We start from the raw sequence: 24,450 nt of genomic DNA, 5'->3' as shown, positions 1-24,450 counted from the left end.
AGATACCACTAAGACTCATATTTTATAAATTGTTTACCTAATCTGCAACAGAAGAGAGGTTATAGGCCTCCTCTAGAGTAGTATTGCAGGCATTGACCACTGGAGTCAAGACTCAGTACACTTGCAGAGTTCAGTCCTCTATTCTGTGGTGAAAAAAAATAGCTTAAAAGCACACAAAAGCATATATGTTTAATATTATAATGAAAAATGGATAAATAGGTGCGATATTTGGAGTTTTTTCCCCTAAGAGAGAATGTGAATCATTTTATGAGAATTATGCTTAAAGAATCATCAGACTCATGATCAATTGTAGAAGCTTGTTCCATGACTTTTAACAAAAGACTTCTATTTTACCTTAATATAGTTGAATAACTGATTTTTTTTTTTTCATTAAAAAAACAAACAAACAAACAAAAAAAAAAACCAAAAAACGGAATAAAATCTAAGCAGTTTCTGGGCTATATCCTTTCCTTATAGGGAGTGGAGACCCTGCGAAAAGGGCTGCAGTAAGTGAAACAGCTACATCCGCCACTCACAGTTCTTGTCTTAGAAATGTTGGTTTTATTTTTTTTAAATAAAAATCACTGCAGGTCAGCTTCTAGTCCCATTCAAAGCATGACAAATACTGGATGGACTGTAAGAAATTGAAACTTACACCTGCTAGCCTTATTCTGTCTCATATTCCAGATTGTCAAGAGGGTTGGAAATGTGGCAAAGAGAGCACAGTTCAGGTGAACTGTTGAAAAAGGAGGGCAATTTCTACACGTGCACACACAAAATTGAGAGAGGGAAGAAAATCATAGAATTGGTCAATAGTTCAACTCGAATCATATAGTACCAGGTTGGAAGGGACCTCAAGGATCATTTGGTCCAACCTTGGCAAAAAGACAGTCTAGACAAGATGGTCTATCTTCCTGGGCCTGGGAAGAGGAAGAGAGACAGGAAGGAGAAGAGGGATGGAGGGAGGGGATTATCAAACAGCCTTTTTTCTCAGGCTTGAAAGAGATACATAAGATAAAGGAAGTTTCCTAACAGAAAGTAAGAGCACTTAGCAAATTGTAAAGAAAAAATGTTTTTCTAAGAAAAATGTCATAACAGATGGCAAACTGTGTGTGCTATATTTTGTTCAAAAGTAATAAAAAGGTAAGTACAATGAAATAGACAGCATAAAAACAAGAAAAGAAACAACTTCTATTAGCAGAAAAGGATAATTAGGATACTTAAGGTGCAGAAAAATATAAAATGAGTAGACAGATCAAGTTCATTGAGAATAAATACAATTAGAATTTAGTCCTTTGCAGCAATTATAAAGGAGCCAGACTCTCAGCAAGGAAACTACAATATACTGTAAGTATTTTATATATATTCTTATTACACAAAATTAGTTGATGAGCAATTATTTTTCCACATGAAATACAGGATACATAGGAAGAGGTGCTGTTGGAAGTGCGGGAGAAGCAAAACAGCAAGGAAACTGAAAAATATACATTTCCTTAACACATGGTTCCCAGAACAAACACAGAACAGGGTGAAGAACCAGTGATTTGTGTTGTCATGGCACCAAGGAGGAATGTGAAGTGAGGTGGAGGCTGTGCGGTCCTGCTCTTCCACTTTTTTTCAAGGAATGTTTTGACAACTATATAGTTTTGTCTCTTGCTCTTCCCCTTTTCTCAAGGAATGCAAAAGCAAAACTCTACAGACATTACCTTCTGTGCTTCTGCTTTTCCCACAACAGCTGCCCACTTTTCCCACAACAACTGTGTGCATATTGCACCAAGGAATGTGATGTGTCATTACTGAAGAAACAATGGATTGGCCACAGTCCCACCCACTCACACATATACATTTAGATAAATACTACCCTGAGTTTGTATCCAATTTAGAGGGACAATAATCAAACACCAAATTGGAGGGACAGATTGACGGGCTTGTGCTCCTCACCCCACCCCACCCCTGAAGGGACCCCTTTTGGTAAGATTTATGCACTCACACTGAGTGATTACCGAAGAATTAAGCATGTGATTGTAATTGTTTTTGTGTGTAGTGCTATATAGCCAACTGCACTTTGTGCATTTATCGTAGGTAATCTAAAAGAATCTGTAGATGATTCATAAGAATAAATCGTACTATTTGTGAACCTGACTTCTTCTCGTGAATGTAACTGGACCTACAGCACGTGGGCTGATCGTGCACCTGGTGTCAGGCCTATAGTCATGGTAATAATTGGCATACCTATTAAGGTATAAAACCAGCCACTTCTAGTCCCTCTAATCTCTAAGGACCGCTAGAATGCAAGGGGATTAATCTCTTACCAAATTAATTTTTCACCTTAAATGCAACAGATGCTTAAAATACATTACAGCAATTTAGGTGGCAAAGATTTTTTTCCAAGAAACATTAAGCAATGCAGATTGAAGGTCTGTTTAAAACTGTTGGCCATTATTGCTTTGATAAATAATAAATCAACACTTTGCCAATGACTTCAGCGTGCACAAAATTAATTCACACTTAATGGACCAGCTGATGCATGACTTTGTATGTGCTTGAATTTTGAGAGATATATTTACATGCCAAAGAATATACTCTCTGCAGCTGAAAAGAAGCAAATGCAAAAGTTCTGTAAAAGCTTAGAAGGATTCAGAAAAAAAAAAAAAAAAATTGGGCCACAGAGAGATAACTCGAACACTTAAAAAAAAAATTCAAAGGACCATCTTTCACTTTTCAACCTCTTACCAGAAGGGATGAGAAACACTATCTCCCTGTGAACAGGATGGTCCACATTTTTGTACTCAGGATTTGTTACAACATCCCCCTCTATGGTGGTTCATGACAGTGGCCAATGTCAGCAACAGTACAATGCCTTGGCTGCATTAATCTGGTATGGCAACAACTATGACCTTTGCATCCTGCTTCAGGAAACAAGGCCAGGTGGGTCAGGCAGTCCCAACCCTGCTATAATCTCATGCAGATTTCAACTGGGCTTTTGAAGAGTGAGCACTATAAAGGTACAGCCAGGAATCTACATCACCTCTGGACTGATCCAAGACTGATTTAGAGACAGCACAGTTTGAAGAATCTAGGCAGAACATTTGTAGGCACCTGTGCTGTAAAATATCTGTAAAATGTCCACAAATGTCCACAAAATGTCCACCAAGCTCATTTAGTCCATGACTTTGGTCTCCATTTGTTATGGTGGTCACTCAGGACAGGAGATGTGGTATGTTGTGTGGAATTATTAAGCACCAAAGCCAGCTCAAGTTGGGTCACTGATGAACTTGCACTGCTTCTCATAAGGCTTGTCCTCTGTTAGTTTGGGTGGTTCCTGCTACAGTGATTCCTATAACGTGCAACTCAAATCATGGGTTACAACAAATTAAAGGTATTTCCACTACAATCTCCACCCCTGGTCCCTTTGCACCAGACCATCAGGTTTAACATTGCAATGAACTCCTGCCCTTGATCCTGCTTGGGCTTGGACTTATCCACAGTCTGCAGTCTGTTAGGGGTGTACTTGCTCCATGTGGAGCCTTATCTTTGAAGCCACAGTCTCTCAGGGGTGTTCCTGCTTCATCATTGGCTTATGCACAGCCACAGATGCTTTCAGGTACATCTGTTCCAGCACAGCCTTCTCCATGGGCCACAATGCCTTCAGAGATACACCTGCTCCAGCATGACCTTATGCACAACCACAGTCCCTTCAGAAGTATCTGTTCCAATATGGCCTTACCCATGGCTGCAGACCCTCCAGGGATGTATCTGCTTTGTCATGGGCTTATCCATGACCACACACTTTGAGGCGCTCTATCACAACTTCATGCACAGCCACAGATTGCTTCAAGGTGTACCTTCACCAGTGTGGAGTTATCCTTGTGCTACAATCCTTTCAGAGGTGTATACCTGCTGTGGCATGGACATAACCACATCACAGACACTTTGAGATGTACTTACTTTGGCATGGGTTTATCCACAGCCACAGATGTTTTGGGGTGTCCTGCTCCCACATGGACTCATCCACAGGTAACAGTCCCTTCAACTCAAGTTCATACTGGATTTCCATCCTGTCCATTACAGCCACACAGAAACAGCAGCGATGCCCTGGCCATCAGCCAGCCCAGGCACATTGCCACTGCTGTTAGCAAAATGTTCTCAGGCACAGCAGTGTAAGATGATAAGCAGTACAGCAAGCAGCGAAAGCAAAAAGCAGCCACTAATGAGCACTAGACTCTAATACAGAGTGAGGCAAGCCAGACCCATGGCAAGCACAGGAACCTGTCAATTAATAACTAAACAGCAATAACAGCCATAAATTCTATCTAGCACATTCCAGTCAAATCTGTAATTATCTCTAACCCACCGAGCCCCACACTGGGCCAAAAAGGACTGACATGATTTAACCTCAGCCAGCAACTAAGCACCACACACCCAGTGGGATGGGGGAGAGAAGTGGAAGAGTAAAAGTGAGAAAACTCGTGGATTGACATAAACACAGTTTAATAGTGAAAGCAAAAGCCGTGCACACCAGCAAAGCAAATCAAGGGATTCATCCCCCACTCCCCAGGGGCAGACAGGGGCTCAGCCCTCCCCAGGACAGCTGGGCTCCATCCCGCGTAACAGTGACTGGGGAAGGGAAACACCATCACTCCGAACGATCCCCCCCTTCCTCGTCCTCCTTCCCCCAGCTGTATGTGCTGAGCATGACGCCATACGGTGTGGGACATCCCTGGGGTCAGGGGGGGTCAGCTGTCCCAGCTGTGTCCCCTCCCAACTCCTTGTGCCCCCCCAGCCCGCTCGCTGGGGGGGTGGGGTGAGGAGCAGAAAAGGCCTTGGCGCTGTGTGAGCGCTGCTCAGCAGCAACCAGAGCATCCCTTGCTGTCTTATCAACACTGCTTCCAGCATAAATCCAGAATGTAGCCCCATAGAAGCTAATATGGAAAAAAATAACGCTATCCCAGCCAAAACCAGATTTGCACCTTTCCCATTGATCATCTGCTGAAACGATTTAAAGGAGTGACTTTGCATTTTACGTTTGCTTGAGATACATTATGATCTACATGGGACAGTGAAAAAAAAGTAATCTTTATCTTTGACCTATTCAGGCACCACTTAGGATTTTGGGGGATTGTTTGTTTTCTTCCTATTATTATCAGTCAAGGTATAATTTTTAAAGAAGTAATATGTAAAAGAGGAAAGGGTCATGCAGAGTAAATTAAGGATACTTATTGCATTCTCAGATGGTACGATGAAAGTACCTACACTTACATAGGGTACAGAAAATAAATATTAAGAGCTCCTTCTTAAGAAATATTTTTTATTGCTAATAATTTTTACATAGATGGGACTGGAGTGGCACAAGCAGGTTTTAATCTGAATCACTTTACACATTTTTTAACAGTGTGTCATAACATAAGCATTAAGAAAGTGAAAAGTTTTTATTCTTGATTGAAACCTATGGGTCTTTGCTTCCCTCGAGGCTATATTTAAAAACCTGACACATTAGTTATGAGTAGAATTAGAGAATCATGTAATCGTTTAGGTTGGAAAAAAACTTAAAGATCATCAAGTCCAACAGTTAACCTAGCACTGCCAAGTCCACCACTAAACCAAGTCCCTAGGCACCACATGTACACATCATTTAAATACCTCCAGGGATGGTGACTCAACAACATCCCCAGGAATGCCTATTTTAGTGCTTGACAACCCTTTCTGTGAAGAAATTTTTCTAATAGCCAATCAAAACCTCCCCTGGCACACCCTAGGGTAATTTTCTCCAGTCCTATCATTTCTTACTTGAAAGAAGAGACCAATAGCCAGCTCACTACAACCTCCTTTCAGGTAATTGAAAAGAGCAATAACATCTCCTCTCAGCATCCTTTTCTCCAGGTTAAACAAGCCCAATTCCCTCACCTGCTCCTCATAAGACTTTCTGACACAAGCCAGGATGCCATTGGCCCTCTTGGCTACCTGGGCACACTGCTGGCTCATATTCAGCCGGCTGTCAGCCAACACCACCAGGTCCTTTCCTGTCAGGCAGATCTCCAGACACTCTCCCCCCAAGCCTATAGTGTTGCATGGGAATATTGTGACCCAAGTGCAGGACCAAGAACTTGGCCTTGCTGAATCTCATACAGTCAGCCTGAGCCCATCTAGCCTGTCCAGATCCATCCGTAGAGCCTCTCTACCCTCAGGCAGATCAAAACTCCCACCCAAGTTGGTGTTGTCTGCAATATTACTGAGGGTGCACTCGATCTCCTTGTCCAGATCATTGTTCAAGGTATTAAACAGAACCAGCCCCACTACTGAGCCCTGGAGAATACCACCTGTGACCAACTGGATTTAACTCCATTCAGCACAATTCTTTGGGCACAGCCATCCAGCCAGTTTTTTACCCAGCAAGGAATATGTCCATCCAAGCCATGAGCAGCCAGTTTCTCCAGGAGAATGTTGTGGGAAAGGGTGTCAGAGGCTTTCTTAAATTCCAGGTGAACAACATCCACAGCCTTTCCCTCATGCACTAGGCGGGTCACCGTGTCATAGAAGGAGATCAGGTTAGTCAAGCAGGTCCTGTCTTTCAGAAGCCCATGCTGTCTGGGCCTGATCACATGGTTGTCCTGTATGTGCTGCGTGATGGCACTCCAGATGAGCTGCTCCATAACCTTCCTTGGCTCTGAGGTCAGGCGACAGGCCTGTAGCTTCCCAGATCCTCCTTCTAGCCCCTCTTGTAGATGGGCATCACATTTGTCAACCTCCAGTCAACTGGAACCTCCCCAGTTAACCAGAACTGCTGATAAATTATAGAAGGTGGCTCAGCGAGCACTTCTGCCAGTTCCCTCAGTACCCTTGAGTGGATCCCACCCAGCCCCATGAACCTCTGTGTGTCTAAGTGGTGTAGCAGGTTGCTAACCCTTTGGATTACAGTAGCTTCATTCTGCTCCCCATCCCTGTCTTCTAGGCGAGGGGGCGGGGTAGTCCAAGAACAACTGGTCTTACTATTAAAGACTGAGGCAAAGGAGGCATTAAGTACCTCAGCCTTTTCCTCATCCTCATTCACTATGTTTCCCCCTGCATCCAATAAAGGATGGAGATTCTCCTTAGCCCTCATTTTGTTGCTAATGCATTTATAGAAACATTTTTCAGTCTTTTATGATAGTGGCGAGATAAATTTCTAGTGGGGCTTTGACCTTTCTAATATTTCCCCTGTGTAATCTCAAGACATCCTTGTAGTCCTTCTGAGTTGCCTGCCCCTTCTTCCAAAGGTCATAAGCTCTCTTTTTAATTCCTGAGTTCCAGAAAATGCTCTCTGTTCAGCCAGGCCGGTCTCCTTCCTCACTGGCTTGTCTTTTGGCACATGGGTACAGCCTGCCCCTGCCCCTTTAAGATTTCCTTCTTGAATAATGTCCAGCCTTCCTGGACTCCTTTAACCTTCAGGACTGCCTCCCAAAGGACTCTGACAACCAGGACCTTAAACAGGACAAAGTCTGTCCTCTGAAAGTACAAGGTGGCAGGTCTGCTGACCCCTCTCCTTACCTCTCTGAGAATTGAAAACTGTCATTTCATGATTTCACCTATTCAACTAAATTTATTTTGGGGAGAAAAAAAAAAAAAAAAAAAAGAAAAAGAAAAAAGAACCACCTGCTATATATGAGACATCAGAATATAGGGAAAGTAAGAGATTTTAAGGAATAAAATTGTAATGTCACTGATGAAGTGGTGGATTGGTGCACACAGAACTGAGGACAAGACAGACATCCCTACGGTATCTGATTTAACTTGATCAGCTTTAACTATTGCTCACTGAACTACAACCTCTATATAGACGTTTTTGGCAAAAATCAGGGTGTTTCAACAAAGTTGGTGCAAAGGAAATAGATCAAGCCTAGACTAACAAATGGTTGCTCAGGAACCAGTTGGTGTAGGTACAAGTTACTGCTTCTGTTAGGAAACAGATGCAGTTAGGGTCATCCCTACGAGGTGACTGTCCACTTCCACTCTTCTGTTCCACTCTTTCCTCTATCTAAACACCACTCTGGACTTGATACAGTGTCCTGTTAAAAAGTATTTGTTGATAGTAAATAGTCTTGATTTTGATTAGTTGCTGTTGTGCATTATTGAGGAAGTCCTCTGATGATTCCCAGATCTGACAATTGTCAGGATCAAGACAACAGCTAGAGTTTGAAAAGATTTTTTTCATCAGAAGCACATAACCTATACAGTCACAACCCATTTCTTGACAGCTGATGAGAATGAAAGTTCTGATTTTCAGCACAATTACCTGTATCTTAGTTATAGGGTTATTTGACATTCATAGGGGTAATGAGTTAAACAATTTCTCATGTATATCATTAAAACTCACATTACTATGCAGAAAGTATGATTTGATTGACACTGCCAAAACTTGTGTTTTACAGCAGTAGTTACTCTGTTCTGTGCTGCACCTACATCAAACAACATCTTTAATGGCTCATAAATTACAAATGGTGAAAAAAAAAAAAAAAAAACAACATTAAGTCATAGCAGGAAATGCAGTTAAAACGAGCATTACATTGGCAAACAGCAGTAGATAAAAACATGTTAACTTCATCTCTAGGCAGAAGGATTCAGGCATGGCATCGGTATCCATTCATGTACTTTAAATATTTGTTTATTCCACATTGAATATTCAATTTTCTTAAATTTCTGCTGTTTCAAAGAAATATCAAAAATCTTCTTACATATTTTTTAAATAAGAGCAGTGACCACAACTTGTTACAAGAGACCAGACAGAACAGTTAACGTGAAGAGGTTTTCAGGGCAAAACAGGAATTTTCACCCGTTGATTAATATAGCCTTAGTAGGTTATTTGGACTGTAATTTTGGTTTTCTTTTTATGCTGTTATCAGTGGGAAGTAGTATGTAAGATGTACTGCTCAGCAAATAAACAAGCAAAAAAATCATAAGGATAATAAGAATAGCAAGAGCTAGGGCTTTCCTGAGAGTTTGGATTAAGTTATTTTTGGAGATGGATTATAAATAGTCTCTTCTAAATTAATTCATAAAAATGATGCGTAATATCTTACCATCTAACAACTTTGTTCTCATAACCATGCTATAATACTTGTCTACATATATTTCCCACCCCCCTTTTTTTTTTATTTAACCACTACAATTTTCTTGATAATTCAGTGCCCCAAAGTGTGGCAAGATAAATGTCAGAGCTCTTGAATGGCTGATGGTTTGTATGATCTGCATTTAAACCCAGGTTCATTTGCTCTGGAGTTTCATCGGTGTGAGCCAGGGCAGTGCCTCCCGTTTATGACATCCTGATGCCATACCAGGGATGATACCAGAGCAGCTCAGAGTTACCTCATAAGGGAAGGAAAAAAAAAAAAAAGTTGTTTATTATTTAAAAACAGTGTTCCACATATCCCATAGAAAAGCAGGGAAACAGTATAGTCTATGCAGTGCATAGAAATAAAACATTTTCTCGCATCATTGTTTGTATTTGGGAGCAGGTTATCCCATTTTAATCATTTACTCTAAAATGCTATTAGAAACAAGGGAAAGCAAAAACCTCTATAACTCCACACAGAGCACAGCAACTGCAAGAGCACAATAAAAATACTGCACAAGTACCTGGCTTCTTTGGTCTCGTCTCTGTAACAAGCATATATATTTGGAGACGTTAATGAAAGACAGGATGAGAGACCTATGGATAAAGCAGTATTCTAAGTAGTCTGTTGCACTGGAAATATGACATATACTAATGACTGTACTAAGATTTTAAAACTACAGTTTCCAAAGAGCAATTTATTTTGCTTAAATGAGCAACTCAATAAAAACAAATAATTGTACATCAGGTTTTTCATGTCAATCCTTACAGGCCACTTCTTATTTTAAGGTATCACCTCCAGATAAGTTCAATTTAACAAGTCAATTTTTCAGTGTCCAATTAGGAACCCTTCTCCTTGTTTACTTTCAGCAATCATTTCATTGATTGTATAAAACAGTTCTTGCCCTTGAAGCCATACGTATTGGGATTCTTTTGAAAGAAAGATAAGCACATATAACAGTACAAGAATAAGCTTCATAATGCTATGTCCTGTGACTTGAGCTTGCAAGTCTTGCAGAATTATTTAATTTATGCAAGGCATCCAAGCTGTCTACAAAGCCCAGGAAACAAGTAAGTAAAGAGTTAGTTTTGTTCAGTTACCTGGAGATTGATAAGCAAGACTTTTGTAGCTATTCTGATAAACCTGTATGTGATAGTAGTCCTTGCAATATGGCTGGAATACCCTTCTGTATGATATTTGTTCTAAGAAGGATGCATTCGTTATTTCCTCTCAATCTGTGGGGTTCAAAGCAGTTCAGGTTTTGTGTGTGTGCGTGTGTGTGTGCGTATGCTATGGATATTATGCAGTACTTTCATATCTAACACATGCACTCTTTTGGTATTCCTCAACTTCAAAACCTAAGAAACTACTAATTTGATGAAATAACACGAAAGTATTTAATATCCATTATGTAATAGTGTTTGCTCTCTGATTTTGTAAAATCAACATAGATGAATAACGAAATAATCAGAAGAAGAAAAAATGAGGGGGTTTTCTCTTAGGAATAGCTAATATGACTATTCCTTAAAAAAAAAAAAAAAAAATACAGGGATTTATTCGTATTAATATTAGCCTTTGGTAATTTATATAGTTTCCGCAAATACAGTTTGCTCTCTCTCCATTCCTTTTCTGAGGAAGAAATCAAGAAAAAGAAATCCCCCAAACATATCATTGCCAGCAGGCTGATTTGTTTTGTGTGCTCATGACATTATTTACTATAAATTATTTAATTTGATCAGGGCATTTATCTAAAAATTAAAACTGCATGTAAATTACAAAGTGTAATTTTACATAGACCTAACAGCAATAGGTTCATTCTACATTTAACTAGCAACAAGGTATAAAATGCACTGCAATATTATTATTATTACTAGGGGTATGGCTTTAAAAACCATTAAGGTGTATCTAGATTTAATGAAGTGAGAAGTGTTTCTGGTATTGCTCTAGCTCCCATAAAGGGACAAAAGGGAGAACTTTCTTAGCTGCCAGGGTAATAGCCAACTACATAATAAACATGCACTTACTAAACAACACGCTACATTTAGAAGAATACTAAGTCCTGAACACGGTCAAAAATAGATCTATAAAACCAAAGTAATGTAGTTTCTCACCTAAACTTTACAAGTAATTTTTAGATTAAAGGGCATTCAGTTTACAGATTTACTATGGGGAAGAACTAAAAAGACACAGCTATTACCAGTTAATCTTAGCAAATGACAGAATATTACAGTGAAATAGCAGACAGATGGTCAGATTCATAGATGAAGAAACATATTACAAACACACATATGTATATATTTATTATGTAAATACCAGGTATGTACAATAAATCTGGAAAATGAAGTTTGATTAATGATAACTGCTGACTCTCTGTACATGTACATGTGTATACATGTATTTTTACACATACTTACAAAAAAAAAAAGCAGATTTTTTTTCAAAGTTAGTATGGCTTTACAATACTAGCTAAACTAAATCCTACCCCATAAAATAAGCATATGGTAATTATGAATAAATATATCATCTTCTCCACTGATTCTAGGAATGTCATAAACACTTGAGTCCCATGAAACACAGCACAGGTGTCCTACGAAACACCGTAAACTGATCCCCATGAATATCAAATCTAAATCTGTTTGTGCAAAGATATAATCACCTCACTGACTCTCACTAAGTCCTAGCCATGTATCCACATTGTGTTTCTGTTTTGCACTCTCCCTCCCATTTTAAGAATTGGTGTATTAGAGATATGAAAATATGGCTCAAGAAAGATTCATGGTGTAATCTTTGGTTAGAAAGAAAATTGTATTCCTATTCCTATCTGATCTTTACATTATGCTCCAGAAATACTACTAGGTCCAACAGGACATGTTGTAAGGAAATCCACTGCTATCCAGTCAGCCTGTATTCCTGATGAACTTTACTAGACCTTACCCTAATTTTTGAGGAATTATAATCCACCTAATTTGGATGTTGCAACTTGAGTTTCTGTTCAGCACAGCATCCCTCCTGACCTAGCATAGAGATTCTCAGCTGATACTCCACAGACCACAGAAAATTCATCCACCACAAAGCATGATCACGGCAGCTTTCTTTCCCAGCTCAGTATGCAAGCAGCAATGTCCACAAACAGTACATTGAGATGTTAAGATAGGACATAAGTAAAAGCTTTTTTATTATCAACATGGTGTGGCACTGAACCAGGTGCAGAGGTGGAGAATGTCCATCTTGGAGATTTTCAAGATTTGGAAGTGTGAAGCCACAGCTAAACTGATCTGCTGTTACAAAGCTGACAAGGAATTTGGACCAAATGACCTCCAGAGGATCCTTCCATCTTCTGCGGTTCTTTGAAAACTGTGTGACAACAATATTCTTGATCTATTCATACAGACTAAAAACTCAGGAATAAACTTAGCAAGATATACTTCCAGTGGACTTTATTCTTCTATTGATTGAAAGGGACATTATTAATGAATTTACAGCTCCTGAAATGCTGTCATTTGCAATGAATTCACGGTACAGTAAAAACAATGACAAGACTGCTGTTCTACACTCCTGAGAGAAGCTCTAACATGAAATGTGGAAAATAAGAGAATAAGGTCCATGTTCATCACAGCCTTTCTACTTAATTTATACATACCTTAGGTAGTGCCTCCAGACCTCCCAGGAGATGGCTTGTGATTGGCTTCTTCCACTTTCAGGTGTCTTAGATATAATCCCACTCTCTAGTGAATGACAACACCACTCATTTAACAAGGATAGTGCCCTTTCAAATTTATGTTTAGTAGAGCCACGTATAACAACGTCCTCATCCTATGTCCTGTAGTCCATCTGAACTCAGCCAGCCTGTATACCAGTCACAATGGCAACCGGTTGGAGCACTCTTGTGCCAGCTTTAAATTGGCACAGAAATGTATGTGGAAGGGCTGGTCTCATAAAAATCACTTAATCATACTTCAGTACATACAGCAGATGCTCAAACTATAATCATAAGCTGGAGATGGAACAGGAGAATGATTATTTGCACAGCCAAATGCTGAAATGATTTTTTGAAATCATACTTTATGGAATCTATTGAGAAAGTTGCAGAAGAGAATTTTTTTTTTTTTTTTTTTTTTTTTTGAGAAAGATTATAACTGGGAGACTGTGAACAGCTATAACAGCAATAACCATTCAGGCCAGGTACTAGTATCTACTCTCCTGAGAGAATAGTTACCTTCCCAGAGGAAGTTGGTAAAGATGTTAATGATAAGTAAATTGATTTTGTTTATGTTAGGCATTAAAATAGGGCTAAAAAATTAAATCACAATAAGAACCTATGTATAGCGTAGCTTTTCAATTGCTCCTGGATTTTATAATCCTAGAACTGGAAGTAGGTGTGTTTTGATAACTTCAACCTACATAAACATAACTTTACAACTCTTTTCTGTTATAAAAATATGTAGAAAAACTACTAGATCTCCATTTACTTCGTTACTTACTGGCAAGTAATCAAGATAATTACCCTAAGATGCAAACAGTCATCTAGGTAATTCATTAGACCTCATTAGGCCATTAGAAAATGGTGTCTTTTTCCTCCATGAACTTTTTTTTTTTTAAATTATTATTTTTGACTTGTAGTATTTTCTCTTTATTGTGCAAAAAGTTTAACTTTCTTTTCAAAATGCATACTCTTCCTCATTATTGGCATTGATGTATTTACTTCTGACACTATATTGTCTGTCAAAGGTGTAGCAATAGAATTATATTTTAAGATGACATTACAACTCAGGTGAAGAAGATTAAAGAGCTTGGCTTTTGAAATTTTCAATTGCTTGTCAGTGTTTGTGAAAGGGCAATTTGCCCAGCAATCCTACAAATTACTTAACTTTTTTTTTTTTAAGCTAACATTATCTGAAGTTTGCACATGAAGTAATGCTGCAGAAACTACATTGATTTTCAGTCCACAACATTTTGATGAGAAACAAGGTCATATATTGCATTTGTCTTTCTTCACTGTCCCATCTAAATCCCTTGTGGTTTCTTAGGTAAGGGGACTTTGAAAGAGAACATTTGTTCTAGCCAGCTGGAGCCAAGAAAGTGCCTTAAACCCATGCACATTAAATGACATAATGCTCCATTCTATGTGATCTCTCCAGCAGATAATACAGATAACACTGTTTTCCACTCTGCCACAGTCTGTGCATCTTTCTATGCACATAGTCTTCCTGCTACTTCAAACAGCATCAGAAGACAGGTAAAACAGATTGCAAGTGACATTTGCTGCAAAACTCAATGTAGCTGAGCAAAACTCCATTACTTCTCTAAATTTCCTACAAAATGTAAGAGGAAGGAGTTAAATCTTGAGTAGATAAGCCTTGAACCAAGTATTTTTTGGTTTAATTCTGCAAGAGTTTAACTAAAATTAAATTATTTTTAAAATTTCAAGGTTGAAAAAGATATTATTCCTTAATGAAATACTTCTCTCAAGTGTGGCAAGGAAAAATATTCTCATTGCCGGAGGGGAAGGGAGAGAGAGCTGCTGCATTGTGGTTGGCTGCCAATCAGGCCTAAACCACGACAACAACACATACTTCATATTACTCATTACAAGTAAACCAAGACCAGGGAGCTGAAAGACATTACACTGGGTTACTGTATTGATAAAGAAGAACATTTAAGAGAAAATAGCTATAAGTACCTATCTCTGAACTTAAATCTTAAAAAAAATATGGTACTTGGGTGGTAGAAACATTAAGAACATAGTGTGGTTGCACTTTGATATACTCTGTCTCATGGGACACCTTACAGCGTAAAACTCTCATGCAAAGAACAGACATTGCAGAATTGAACTAAATATAACAGATACCTACTTTACATCATTTTCCATATAATGCAAGATAATGTGACTAAAAAGGTACTAATAATCATGTCGCTATTATTGTTAGAAATCTGGGTCCCTGTGTCTGCAGTTGTCAAAAGTGCTATTGCAGGCAGAAAGAAGTTAGAGTTCGGAGGGTTACTGAGAACAACTAACCTAGGCATGGTATTAAAACATGCTGCTTCCTTATGCATCTCCTCAAATGTTCTGATGGATCATTTATTACAATTAAAATTTTAACCTGGGATAGCACTTCAGCACCTTACTCCAAACACTATTTTGCTAGTAGTGGCACTAGACCACAGAGGCCTGCCCCTATTTGCTTACAATCTAAAACAACACAAATATAGATAGTTGAGTGGCTATCATATCACTAAGACAATATTAGCCAACATAACAGCAAATAGAATAACATTTATAGAAGAATTATTATTAAGTGTTAGCTTAGCATCTTGGACTGGTGCTTAGGGCTTCCTGCCATTTCTTTTCCTTCAAATTGAGCTCTGTGCTAGTACTGCAATTCAGCAGCATTTATGAAGTTCATTTTGCCCTTAAACCCAAAGTGAATATTAGCATTTTGTAACATTATTCACTTATATGTTCCAGTATGAAGTGAAGCCAAAGTAGGTTAAAGGGGTGAGGGAATCCAACTCATAAAATTTTAATTATTGCTCCTATAAAAATGTTCATTAACTCAAGTCTAAAATGCCAGCAGAAATAGGAGTGTCATCTTTGTTGTGAACTAGGAGGTACTGGTGGTCTGGTATGTCCTGCACAAGAAAAGGCATATTTACCAAATAGAAAACAAAACAGGATTTTACAAGCTATAAAAATTAACAAGGCATTTTATGACTTAGGACCATGTATGTGAAAAAAAAAAAATATCTCAGAATACTGAGAAAGCAGGCTTCATCTCTGTTATCCTGAACAAGCCACTGAACAGTCACCACAGTAACTGCACACACCACAGAAACCTTCTCCAAACCTGAAGCTCATCATTTCAGATTAGATCTCTCAGCAGCCATTGAACAATCAACCAGGTGCACTGGATCCCATTTGTTAGTCTAGTATTGCTCACCTTTTCCTTGTGTTTCACTTTTCCTGTTGATATTTGCCATGATAGTCATGACCCATAGGACATCAAGGCACTCCAATTAAGCACAGCAATTAATCACTCCAACTCCTTTAGCCCGTGAATGGCAAAAGAGTTTGTGACAGAAACACTTGACCCCTAGCCACACATTGGTTCAGGATGACTAAGGAGCAACAGGCCTCATGCCCCATGGTAAACCTGCAAGCTGAAAAGCTCCTGGCTCACATACAAGGGAGTGAAGGTGCCTCAGAAAAATTTTTCAAAAGGTGGTTTTGAAGCCCAGAAATGCAAGATAACAAAAGTATAAAACAAGATACCAGAACTAAAATTAAGACATCTATCTTGACAAACATTTCACTCTATTAGCATCACAATGAGCTCAATTTGAGCTCTCCCTGAATTACAGCTGGACTGTACACCAGGTGACTCTCCCCTTGAGTAATGATGAATCTCAATGTTTGAGATCCCTTACCTGAGAGAGACTAAGAGATCCTTCCTTTCCCATGAAAGAGCCATCCCTTACTCATGATAGATCCTTGGTAAGTGACTGATAGAATGCTGAATTAATACTAATGAAACATTACTAATCCGTGTAGCTACTAAATATTAATTATTATGAACTCTGTGTAGATAATTCCATTAAACATAAACCATTGTTCAAGTCTGAGATGAAGACTGGATTTGGCCACAGCTAAGCTCCATCAGGAGTTTAGAAAGCACAGAAGTCACCCTTAGCCTTTGCATCTCTGTGTGAATCATTTTAACTTGATTCTAACTCAGTTTTCCTTTGTATGTTTCTTCCATTCAGTAATTAATAAGGTGAACCTTGCCACCAAACTTATTAAGCCTCAGTAAACCACTGTTAAACTTTGTTAAATTTCATAAAATTTATTGAACTTTGACAAATTATTATTTTATGTCAATAAAGCATATTTCTGCTTCTCTCTTTTGAGTGAGGTGCATTCCACTCAACCACAACCAACTTGTAAGATACCAACATTACAGACCAAAGGCCAACAACAAAACAAGGTGCTTGAGTGTTTAGTTAGACTCAGCCCTGGCAATAGAAGAAAAGTCAGACAACCTTCAGGACATCTTCAGCATCAATTTCACATGCTGTGCATGGGAAATTAGTTGTTGCTTTTCCAATAACTTAAATGAGGGCAGAAACAGACCACTAGAAAGACAAAAATAACCAAGACACAGGAGTTTTGTTTTGTGTTTTTTTTTTTTGTTTTGTTTTGTTTTTTTTTTTTTTCCAAGAAAATGGTAAAAGAAAAGAAAGGAATGAATAAAAAAGGAAAGAAACCATGTATAAAAGATATCAAAGAAATCTTCTTAAGCACTAAAAATGTAAAAGTATTAGCCAAAATAAATCAGATTTACAGCATATTCCAGTGAAACATATACACACACAGTTACCATAAGGTGAGAGGAAATAAGCTCATTATTCCAGGCTGACAACAGGGTAATAATGGGAAAGATCTGACTCATATCACTTAAATAAAAAAAATTTATGAACATCAGTTGTACTAATAACATCTCTATGAAATGCTTTAACTTTCAATAAACGCTGTTGTTTCAAGCAGAGTTCCTGAAAGGGAATTCTAAAACAAAAAGCAATTGCAAAAATTCTTATTTCTTAATCAAAAGAGAAAAATAATCATCTTTATAAAGTGGTGCAAAATGTAATTAATATCTGGATCTTACTCTTTACTCAGTCTTTTTTTTTTTTTTTTTTGATTCATTTTTAAGAAGACACTGATTTGAAAAAATGAAAAGCATTCTCTCACAGCATGCAGAAATAACCTTCATCTACTTCATGACAGCACCAGACAGATCTGTTAACACCCTGAATATGTCAGTGGGCATCAAGACAAACTACTAGGAGATGTGTTACAGAGAAAATATACATTTATTGCTACCTTGTCATGGTTTGTCTGCTGAGCACGTGGAAATGGTTCTATACCAACCCTTCCTGTTTAAAATCAAAACCATTTACCTGTTTAACTAGTGATGATGCAGTTGTCTCAGGTTTCTACTGAGTGGGCAGGCACATCACTGGTAAAACATTAACATTCTTAGTACAGGGAATAGGGGTATAATAGCCATCAAAACTTCTTGCTAAAGAAGAATTAACCACTTGCTCATGCCAGACCAAAGACATAGGTAGGAAAGATCATTTTCCATCTGTCAGTCTGATACATTTCATGTGGACTAAATAATGTTTTTAAAAAATGGTTATTGGTGTTTGCCTTTGTTCTCCAGGTCACATACTTCAGCTTGATAAATTTCCTTGTGTTTGGTTTTGAATGGAAATACAAGTTTGTACTCAAATTCATAAGGGTTTATCTGCACAGGTTAATAGTAACAGGTTAATAATTACTCAGAACATGTTCTTCCCTTAATGATGAGGCACACTGCAGCTTGAAACATGTATAACTTTATACTTTACTTCCTGCATACATCCTTTAACAATACTGACTTAATTCTGGAAAGATAAGCCTCATGTTTAGTTATATACATATTAATTTCTTGAGACTGCAAATGCACAGAGTGGTAAGAAAGCAGTCTCAAAAGAAGAGGTTCTTTTCCCAAAGGGCTTTAAAATCTGATGTGATGAAGAAAGAACAAGGGGGAAAAAAATCAGTACATTGACTAGATGCTGGACTTTTTGTACAGGAATGTCTCATGGAACAGGGAAGACTTCAACACTTTCTTCAAAATCAGGCTGGACTCAAGTACTCCAGGGTATGTAATACTACCTGCTCAAGAAAAGGTAGATCTTATGCTCAGTCAAGAAGAGAAGAACAGGTATAGTAAGAGAGCAAGGAGAGTAGAGTATCTATCAAAGTAGAGATAGAGACCAGTGCAGAGTTACATATAGTCTGATTGAGAAGCAGCATCTTGGACTAGACAGTGAAAGACGGGAACAGCAGAAAGGAGCAACAGGAGGGAATACAGAAAAAAGGAAAGACTAACAGCTAGTCTTTAAATGAATGAATGGAGAAGAAGAAAAGAGGACATCGTGAGGAAGAAAGGTGTGGCCACAAAGGAGAGCCAGACAAAATACCACTTCGAAGATTTGCATGAAAGGATGAATTTCAAATGTCTCTTTGCCATGTGGGAAAATATCCAACTTCATATTGTCAATTTCTTCCCACATAAATAATCTCTTTTGAGAAAATAATCATTGTTAGTTAGGCATTACAAAATATAATTGTTAAAACATAAAACTTTCAGCCTATTATTGTTATGTGTGTTTTGCCATGATTTTAAATGGGAAACTGAAACACTAATATGCTGACTGGTTGTGAATTATAATGCCAATTAGACAAAGCAGACAGCTAAACTCCAGTTCTATAAATGTGACTGCAGGAGAGAAGGAGTTCTCTGCTAGTGATGGCTGGTATTAAAGACAAAATTCAGAGAAATACCAGGCTGACCCAGCTACAACTTACTGTACTGTACTCCTTATTGCACAAAGGGAAAATATTTGCAGGTTCTTCAAAACCATGAATGAAAGTTAAGAGGAAGAGCAAATATGGGACAAATTAAACAACTAAGTCATTAAATCAAATCATCAACTTGACTCCCATCTGCTTGCATTACGTAGATTGAAATAAAAAGCGCAACTCTGCCATTCGTTTTAATCCTGTTCCAAATAAGTCCAGAGAGCCCTATACCGAGTCAGACAACAACAAATGAATAGTTTTTATAAATAGTTACTGGTATGCATTTAGCACTTTGTGGGCCCTATGAAATGCTTTCACAGCAGTACTCTTTCAAATATTTTAATTACTGTAATACCTTCTGTAGCACTAGTCACATAGTAGCATTTTGAACTTAACCTATTGATACAGCCTCAGGAAAAGCCCTGATTATCTGGGCTTTGCAGCTTATGTCAAAAGTCCTTGAAGTTTTACACAACATTTTTCCACTATTCCTCTTAAAAAAATTTTTTAAATGTGCAAACTTGTCAATACCCCAGAGTGTGAAGAGTAGAGAAAAGCTATGTCATTACAGCAGAGTAAAACAAATGTTATTTTGAAGCAGAACTAGTGCTAGAACATGTGGAAATTTTGTCACACTTGGGACCTGAGTTACATATGTCTACAAAGATCCAACTTACTCTTATTTAGGTCAGGGATACATTACTAGTGCTACATTGCACCCTGTAATCCTGTCCCAGTTTGATCCTACACACTACATCCAGAATCCACCTGAAAATTAGGATACACCGTCTTTAACATGTAAACAACTCTGAGGACTCGCAATAGTTACAAAAACTCTCTGAGCCTCTGAAGGTGCAGCTGATTGGTTGTCTTTCTCTGATCATTTCAACACAGTTGAAGCAGCCTGTGACTGCCAGCATCGTATTTCTGAGATCTCATCTCCTTTTCTTCAGCTAACTGTTCCTGGAAGTGGCCAAACCTTTGCATGCTCAGTTTTTTTGTGTAAACTTTCAGTCATACCTGAAGATGTACGTGTTAGTGAACAGAAGAGATCACTCACGTATATAATATGTAAATAGCTTTTCTAAAAAGAAAAGAGGGAAAAAATTGCAGATTAATCTCATTAGTTGCTAAGACTGATCCTAGGATAGAGCCTCTAACATCTGTAAGTCTGGATAATAAAGAGCTTACAATTTTGACAGCTTTTATTTTTACTCCTTTCTAAATCTGTCACCCTCCAACAAAAATGAGGAATGTTCCTCTGTTGTTAGGCCAGTCACTACATGTGTAGCAGGAAGAGTATTGTAACTTAATGTGGTTTAGGCAGAGGTAATTTCACTACAAAAATCACATTTTCTTTCCAATGTAGCCAAAAAAACTACTGAAATCAATACCTTCTCCCCCCCCCCTTTTTTTTTTTTTTGGGGGGGGGGGGGGGGGGGTTGGGGTGGGGGTGGTGGTGTGGTGTTGTGAGGGGGGTGTTAGTTATTTTTTTCTGGTTTTTGTTTTGGGAGAAGGGGATTGAGTAAAAACCACCATTTCATTGTTACCAACGCAGAGTCCTGTATCTAGCTCTGTAGCTGCCTAGAGAAGTTTCTCTAACCACCATTACTGATAGACGAGCTTCTTGGTGGCCTTTTCACAAGTTTTCCTGTAAAGGAGAACTTGATGCGAACCACAGGGGCAGAGTTGCAAAGCGCCTGAAAGCCCATTGTCTGAGATCAGTCAACAGAAGTGCTGTAAAGCACTGCTGTTTCTCTCCCCTCCCTACAAACCACAAAGTAGACTGCCATGCTTCAAACTACAGTGGGGAATTGGACATCCTTAAAAATTACCCAGAAGAAAAGTGTGGTCTTTTAGTTCTGTGTACTCCAGATCAGTTATCCAGTACAGTGCAGCTGAAATAGTGAAGCATAGGAGAAAGAATAGGCAATGTTACAAGGTGTTGTAATATCTTAAGCCCTCATCTCTAAAAGGCTGCTGCAGGGAGAAGTGATCTGAGAAATATAAGATCAAAGCAGTCAGGAGGCATAAAAGGGTCTCAGAAAGGCAGATCAGAGCACTGACATACATTTACGTGGCATCAAGGGGTTAGTCACAGAGCAGTCAGAAAGAAGGACTATACAACTGGTCAGGACAACAGGCTTCTGAGAAAAACAGAAGAAAGCCAAGGTGCTTTCTCCTTTTATTTCTGGATTACAAAATCCCATTCAAACTCCTCACTACATTATTGTATTACAGTAATAAAAAATTAACTTTTTACATAACTTTAGTCATTCCTAACAAACTCCTCCTGTGGAAGTTGTCTTTGAGGTAAGAGCAGCAAAATCCTACATACACGGAGATAAGAAATACAGAAACATTTTTCCCATCCTGAACTGTTTTAATCAAACACTAATATTCTCAACTTAAAAATAAGTTTCCTCTGCTCATGTAATCTTTGACCTTTTTTTTTTTTTTGGTTAGATTTATTACTATTTTAAATACTCTTTAGTTTTACAATGCTATTTCACCAGCTGTACTTCTGAGATATCCCTATTTTTCAATTACTTTTTTCCCTTTTATTTTACTTATTTAATTTTAGCATTCGCAGCAGAGTATAAAACGCAATATAAGCACAGGTCACAACAATTTCCATGAAGAAGAATTAAAATTAAATAGAAACACATTTATATATTACATTAAACAAAGACTTCATCACTTATTCAGCAGTGCTTTGTCCTAACACCAACACTAAAAATGGTAATGTTATCCACATGATCAATGGAACAGAACCATAAAAGCAGTTATATCAGATAATCACCAAAAGACATTAAAACAATTGTGCACTGAATGCTATGGATATATAAACATCAAATATTAGAACACTCACTGGTAACTGCCCAACTTGCTTGGTAGGGCAATAAAAACTATTATAGATTAATTTGGGAGCTGCAAGGAAAGGGGGCAACACCTCGCTTTCTGATTTTGTTTATCATTCAATAATATTCCGCCCATATCATTAGTAAACAGAAGACAGCTATAGAATACACAGACACATTTATAAATGTGTCAGCAAAGTTTTGAATAAGCATCATTTTTAAATGAAGCTTTTATATTTTAGAAAGTTGAATGGACATAACTCAATGTTTTTGGACCTCATATATGACAATCCAGTTTCTAAGCAGTGAATCTAGACTCATGATGCTATATAGATTTCTGGTAATACCTCAGTCATGACATCTCCAAGCACAAACATTCACCTAGAAACATCTCATTGCTGAAATCATAACAGCTACCAGAAAACTGGTCAAGAAGAAGAAAAGTGTAGTAGGGAAAAAGTTCTTGTAGCCAGCCTATTCATTAGGAATAAGCTTAAGGCAGGCAAGGAGAGCCTAGATCCATCATGAATGTGCTCCGTCCTTCAGATCCTTGCTACTTCACTCTTGAGCTCCCATACAGAGAGATCAAAATACTTTCTTACAGGAGAAAACATAGGTGTAGTTGAACAGGTGGCTTTCTCTAAGGCTCACTCCCCACAAGCAGCGGAGATGCAAAAAGCACCAGAGCTCTCCAAGTTGATCTGCACTCTCAACATTGCCTTTCCGCTCCAGAGGATGATTGTACTCAACAGCATGAACATGAGCCGGTCCATACCAGCCATCCCCGAGGCTTGTTTGTTCCCTGGTGTTTCCACAAAGACAGCTTCTACTTTTCTGTAAAAGAGAGAGTGTATGATTTAACACCTGCCTTCAGGAGTTTCATCTATTAGATCAATGTCTTAGGTTCAAACTCCAATGAAGAATGTTATAGTAAAGGAACAGAAATCGACTGAAGCATACAAGTTTGTAAGAGTTTTGCTTAATTAAGACCATATAGTTTTGCAATTTGCAGAATTAAGCTACAGTTGATTTACAGTCCACCCCATTTTCTTGCATATTTTTTATTTTGGCATACATTCATTATACCAAAAGATATTTGGACCAACAAGGAAGCGTCTACTTTTTACCTACCTGCATTTCTTCCTGTAATTCAAACTTTGTCATTATTAAGTATCTGGGTTTTTTTCAGATGTTTGCACAATTTATCAGTAAAGGAATATTTTTCTTGCATGTCAAATCAGATATTCTCCTGATAGCAAATGGTCTACTCACTTTATGCTTAAACAATCTTCTGAAGGTTTGATATTACTGGTAATGCAAGGCACCAGATCTCACTTAACTATCCTCTGCAGATGTAATTAAGTACTTCCAAATGTTTTGCTTAATTGCATTCCTTAATGTTCTGAGTGATGTTTTGCTCTTTTCCTTCAGTTACGAATTGCATTTATAGCTTCCAGTAATCCCATTTATCATTGCAATTTGCTTAGCTTGAAATGTGCTACATTAATTAGTTCTTTTCAAGTCTTTTAAAAGAAATGTCTGGAGATCATTAATTCTATATGGGCAATTTATTATTGCTTAAGAGAATTACATATTGCAGTCTGCTGCTCTTTTTTATAAACTTCTTTCAGCATTGCCCTGTGTAAAAATTATCTTACATGATCACCTTTCATAAACCCTCCCTAGTGAGTATCATTGTAATTTTTTATGGTTATAAAAGGCTCTGAAGCATTCAACAGCCAATTCCAAACAAACAGCATTAAGATTTTTAAATTATTAATTTTTTTTGTAAGCTGTTACTCCAAAATGAGTTTTTCAAGTTGCATATATTATAAAAATTAGTAATTTCCATGATTTATTAGTATGTAACACAGTAATGATGAAGATGCACCATGCAAAGAAACACAAGGAGACCAATAGTGGAATTGTTCTTTGTACAGTTATTAATCTGGAAAAGAAAATATTGGGTTTTATTTTTCTTGAAATAAAACGAGAATACAAATCACATCATCTATTCTCCTTTGCTTTCAGCATTCTGTCCCAGTTTAAGAGTTTGCTGTTGCAAAGGCCTGTTCACATGCTTAATTTCAAATAC

Source organism: Tyto alba, unplaced genomic scaffold (assembly GCF_018691265.1).
Source record: "Tyto alba isolate M040663 unplaced genomic scaffold, T.alba_DEE_v4.0 Super-Scaffold_27, whole genome shotgun sequence".
In the NCBI taxonomy this organism is placed as follows: domain Eukaryota; kingdom Metazoa; phylum Chordata; class Aves; order Strigiformes; family Tytonidae; genus Tyto; species Tyto alba.
This window is presented reverse-complemented; position numbering follows the sequence as displayed.